Genomic DNA, 6,433 nt, shown 5'->3' with positions numbered 1-6,433 from the left:
CCTTTCACCTAAATATGCAATTAGCGGTTTCGTTGCTGCACAAAATATAATCCGAATGGGAAGAGGCTGCTGCACATAAAGAATGTTATATATTTTTTGACCCAAAAGACGATTAAAAGCAATTAAAAGCAACTTTGCGTGTATATAAATATCTCAGTCTGGTAGGATCGAGAGGCAAGTGACATTAGGTTTTTAATTAAAATTTGTTTCACTCGGAGCAATGAGCAATTATGCAAAATTGGATTAATGAGTCAGACGTAACGGGGATATACCTTTTAACGCTTTCGAATCCTTCCAGCAGCAAATCCAAAACTATTGCCAATCGAACTAGTTCAATAACACGACCACCTTTCAATTTGAGCAACCCAAAGCTATACAAGAACGAAGCAAACAGCAAACGTTTTCATTTCAATGTTTATTTTTTTCTATCGCAAATCTGCTTGTTTCCATAAATTGCAGCGCGATTTGCATGCAATAAATATTACCTAATCCATTTCAATTTGTACATGTTAATTACATATATCCTTGGGATAATGATTAATTAAATTAAATTATCACCGCTAATGCAGGTCTTAATATTACGGTTTAAATAAAGGATAACACGAAAAGAAAAAAAAGTGGGTAAACCGTAAATGCTAAAGGAGTTAACGGAATTTGTGTATGCGGAGAATTCCCAAGGGATTAATGCAATATTTATGAGACGTTTAGCAACTGAGCAACGTCAATTATCTTAATTACTCGTTATACCAATTTTTAATTGTATTTAAAAATTAATGAGTCAAACTTTATAATTGGGTATAATTTTTTGTATACGTGAAAAAATATTAAGTTTAGAAATTAATTAATTAATTAATTAAAAAGTATCAGTTAGAAAAAGTAGATATAAATTATAAATCAATTTATTAAATAAGTAAATGTAAATTGTAAATTTATAACATTTTCTGTATTTTCCAGATAATTTGATTGCATCTTTTGAAGGATTCAAATTTGAAATGACGAAATTTTCATTTGAATGTTACGAAATTCGATATGTGAAAACACAGAGGTGTTAAATGCGAGTGACAGGAAGGAAATAAAAACAAAGGGGAAAAGAAGGAATTCGGTGCAATATTGAGAGTGTCGCAAATTGATAATGGGACTACTGCGTCCCTTTTATTTCGGAATTTTTGCGCTGCGAAGTTTTATTAATAAATCATCGATTGCGAACGGAAATATTGGCGTGCATTCAATTCCGAATGGGGGGGAAAAAAAAGTGGTAGTATTTTTAAACGTGATTCGAAAAGCATGCGAATCGAATCAAATGAAATCAGATTTGGACAGCTACTTAATGCCAAGATTAGCAATCCGGAGGATCATAAAAGTACCGGTTAAATTTGCATTTTTTAAGCACGGGAGGAGGATTTTCGGGATATCCTCGAAGAGAGCTGGTGAATGGATTTCGCGGAAGGGCGAAGGATAAGTGGGAATACGTTTAGCGTATTGTGTTTTCGGGTGCGAGTGTATTGTATGTATGAATGCGCGAAAATGTACGTGTGCGAGTGTGGATTTGAGTAGGAGCTTTAGTGCGAAAGGTCTGCTGGAGAGCTTTAGCCAGGAGCTTTAATATAATATGAGCATGTAAAGAGAAGCAATTTTATTTTAATTGTATGAATGTAATGGGAAGGATGGGCAGGGATTTACGCGTTCGTAAAATGTACACTCGCTGCAATGGAAGTGTGTAATGTTAAAGAGACGAACCCTTTTTCTCCCTTCCTCCTCCACCATCCATCCATTGCACATCTCTATCTCTCTCTCCGACTACAGCTTTCAAATGCATACTACATACATACACACACACGTCTGGCTTACTTTATATACATTATTTACATAGAACACAGATGTGCTTTTCCTAACTGAAGAATTGCACTTGATGAATGGTTGCTGGTGCCGTTGCCAACATGCTACTAGGATATTTCTAATTTAGAAATAGCAGCTGCGCTATTATAGAGACTTTACTTACGTATGCATATTGTACATTCCCGGTTATAACGTTTTAGAATACGTTATTAAGACCAAACTCTGAGGCGAATTATCACTTGAAACGTTTCCCCATTTTATTGCCCACACCGCCTCCGACTCTCAGCCAAAATCCACTCTTGAATTTATTATTTAATGCAGTTCGGTCTACTCCGTGCCATAAAATACTACAGTGCGAGGGAGGGATGTAATTAGGACTCTTTAAGACACGCCGCGCCACGGACAAGATGATATCCAGAAATATGCGGATCTCAGTTAAGTTTAAACACTCGTAATTAATCTCAGCTGCAACTATCATCAAAATTCTAAAACTAAATTTAACAATAATATATTTTTAGATATATAAAATACAGTGTATAATGTAGAAAATGCTATTAAAATATCAACAAAAAGGATTCATTGTAGTATTTATTGCCTCTTTGATTGGTATTAACTATTGAAGAGGATTGCAATGATATTGGTCCATAAATAAGTTAATGGGGAAATAAACTTTTGGAAGCTCTAACTTCTTGTACAACCTAATAAATTACGTCCATTGTAATATTAGTTATAGCACTTCTAAATATTGTATAATTAGATTAAGATAAAACAACATGTTCATGAAGACGATGAGGATTGTAGTCTGAACTAAAAGGACAAGAAAGGGTACTTAAAAACGAAGGTTAGGTAAGTCGGAAGATTAGGGAAGCTCGAGAGCGGAGAGAGAAGACCTACGACTGAAGGAACTTTAACTGAATGGGGTGGATGAGGAGAGAGAGGATGCATTAAACCATCCCATCCTGGCGCATCATCCGACATTACCCAGATCTCAGAAATGCAGCAGCTCCGCAACAATTTTCCAATTACGTAACTATTCGAGCGGAATTCCGTTCGGCCGGCCCTAATCTACTGCTGCTACGACTGCTACTATCGACGATTACTGAAACAGAGAGAGCCGCGTTTCCTCCTCACTCTCTGGCACATTCGCAGAAGCCCGCACAGCTTCCTTTTTCCTTTTCGCTATAATCATTATGTAAGAGTTAATTGTCCTCTCTCTCTGTCTCTTAGTCTGACTCTCTTTGCGTCTCGCACTGTATGTGTGTCTCTTTGTAAACAATAAACATAAACTAGAGATGTTTACAAAACAAATTAGCCCGGAATACTCTTATGCGCCCATAAACTTAAAAATAATTGGATTGGATGTAATTTACGAGCGGAGGACCGCCGCTCCTCTAGAACCGCCTCCGCAACAGCAGAAGCAGCCGCCGCCTCCACCACGCATCTCAACTACAAATTCCCTGTCAACGCTCATAAATACAACCATTGTTTTCACGCGGAAATCTTTTAGCACATTTTCCTACATAACTTTCTCGGACAGACACATCCGCAGCATCCCGAAAATAAAATAAAACAACTGAACTGCTCTTTGAGTAGATTACACTTGATGGCACTTGGGTTCCTCCTCTTCTCTTCTTCTTTTTATATTCCTCCTCCTTCCTGCTCTCGCATTTTACAAAACTTTCACACTTCCTTTTTACAACGCGAAAAATAAAAGATAAACTTCTTCGTCGAACGCCAACAAAAACGTACATTTTTATATACACAATATTTATACAAGACAATTATTGTTTACCAATTATTTTTAATGATTTTTCAGTAATGGGATTTCTTGTGAATCAGGAAAAACTAATTGCAAAAATAATTAAATTAATTTACTCCCATATATATATATTTTTTTTTTTTAAGTATTCGACCACTTCTCCGAGCCCTTCTTTCAGGTGCAGACTGAAGGGCTTCCAGTGTATTTTGTTTTCCTCATTATTTTTGTTGCGCCTCAATTTAACTGGAAGTAATCCGAGATTTATTAAATGAGAAATTAATAAAATTAAACGCAAGCTGCTATGGGAAAGGATGAAGGCGGTCGTTCCTCAATATCCTGCAAAACCCTATCCTGCAGCCTCTTCTCAACCAACGCCTAGGTTTAATTAAAACGCAAACAAGAGCTGCGAAAAATCATCGGCAAAGGCAATCTAAATAATACACTTCGTTATCCTTCCTCTCGACCTGCGGCGGCAGCGCTCCTTCCTTCCGACATCACAACAATAATGCACCGTGTGGATTACGTAATGCAGCAGGCTGGGTCTCGTGTTACGTTGCCCCGATGTAATGATTCTCATTATGCATCGAAAAATGAATTGTTTGCTGCATTTATTAGGACGAAACACAATAGAAAATACAGACGATATTAAGGAGCTGATGAAATTTGATCATCCACGTTCATTAACTTTAACTTAATGTAAAGACTTTCAGGTGAAGACTTCCATAAAACCCGAGGTACTCCCAAATAATGACACAGTAATTATCCTTCGTGCATTATTCTCTTCCCTTTCGTTCTTTTTTTCGTTTTTTTTTTTAAGAGGACGTTAAAAACGCGCGAAACTTTGCGTCCATGTAAATGCCCTCTGTTTGAGTGCAGCTTAACTTTAAGAGAGTTCTTTTCTTTTCCCCTCTTGCTTCTTTGTTCGAAAAACCCTCCCCGACGCTTGGAAAACTATGCTCTTAGTCATGAGGTGATCTCTTTCTCGAACCATAAATTACGACGCTTTTTAAATACCAATAAAACCCGAAACGGCCCTCTCTTTTTTTTTTTAGTCTGAAGCCACGCGAATTTATAGAAACCGCACAAAGATAACAATGTTAACTTCCCCCATTTTACACCCTGCAAAAAAAACTAGCATAAAATATTTAATTGCAACAATTACAATTATTTAGAGTAGTCCAGCATCGATTACTTCCCTTACACTTTGTAACTTGCGGTACTCTTTTTCTTTTTTTTTTATATATATTATATAACGTACTCATTTTTATGGATACTAAATTCGCCTCCGCACGAGCGCTGGAATTATATTATATCGCATAAAAATATTCGTTTAAAAAGGGAAATTACGTTAATAATTTAATAAAAATGTTAATGCAATAAAAATATTTCGCCGCGGCACGAAAATCGTCTGTTTATTCTACTTTTAGTCTGCTTCTCCCCCATGTCCATGCAAATTGCACAACACGACGGTACAGTAGCAAAAAAAAAGAGTACGCGAGAGAAACGTACAACGGTGAAGATGAGGTGAGAAATAAAAGTGTGCTTCGCTCTGAAACTTTTAAACGAAACAATTTCATTGTGTGCGTTTTGTTTTCATACATTCTGAATTAGGACACTTGCCTCCTCCTCCCCCTCAACATTTACATACATCAATGTTAATTGCATATATGCACTTAATTTTCTACAATTCTCTGGAAGTTTCGTACATTCAATTTGCTTTGAATATTACATGGAAATTCAATTACTCAAAACATCTCCACCCATAAGACAACTTCAATATTACACGAGTTTTTTTTATTGTCAAGTTATGCAATCAACAATTTTCATTTTCCTGCAAAAATAGCGTTTCTTGCCAATGCACAAGTTAATGTTATGAATATTTCCATGCATATTGAACGGGGCATTAAATATTTGAAAACTGCACCGAAATTACAATTGTTAGCGTTCACATTTATATCATTTTTTAACGATTTTATTTATTTATTTAGTTCTCTTTTTCTTGTTTCGATGTTATTAATATTTTCACATGTCCATGAGCTTGCGTGTTTCTGCTTGATTACAAAAAAATTATAATGAACAGCAACAAAACAATATGAAAGTAGACACGTGATGTGATCGACTAAGGCCATTAAGTGTAAAAGCTATTATTTTTTTTATTTACTTTTGAATTTTTCTACACTATTTTAATGCGACATGAATAATAATCAACTACGGTTTTGTAGTAGACAACATCATGCTAAAAACTTGACACGATTATAATAATAAGTAAATAAGTTATAAACTTTTTTTTGTTGAAACATTTATAATCAATTATTTAATTATGTAATGGAATGATTCTTCTTTAACTGTTGGTATTTTTCCTGTATACTTTAAAGCAGTGGTTTCCAAACTTGATGTTACTACGCCTCTCTCAAAAGTATGTAATCATTTGGCGCCTCCCCACACCCCACCATTTCATAAAAGGAACGCGTATTACAGCAATATGGATAAGAGCACAGGAATGTATCAATACTTGCTGGATTCCCCAAACATTCAGCTTTCATATGCATATATTGGATTCATTCTATCTATTATAGTTTTCAAATAAATCAATGAAATGTGAAAACACTGCTTTTTCGAGTGATAACTTCAACTTTAAACGCGTACTACAGCCAAACGGATGAAAACACAGCAATGTATGAATACTTGCTACAATCCCCAAACATTCAGCTTTCATATGCATAATTTGGATCCATTCAATCTATTATAGTTCCAGAGAAAATCACTAAAATGTGAAAACACTGCTTTCGAGTGTTAACTTCAAATTGGGAGGCGTGGACTAGTCTAAGGGGAGGCGCG

Source organism: Nicrophorus vespilloides, unplaced genomic scaffold (assembly GCF_001412225.1).
Source record: "Nicrophorus vespilloides isolate i.1.1-1 unplaced genomic scaffold, Nicve_v1.0, whole genome shotgun sequence".
NCBI classification, from domain to species: Eukaryota; Metazoa; Arthropoda; class Insecta; order Coleoptera; family Silphidae; genus Nicrophorus; species Nicrophorus vespilloides.
Note: the sequence above shows the minus strand (reverse complement) of the source record.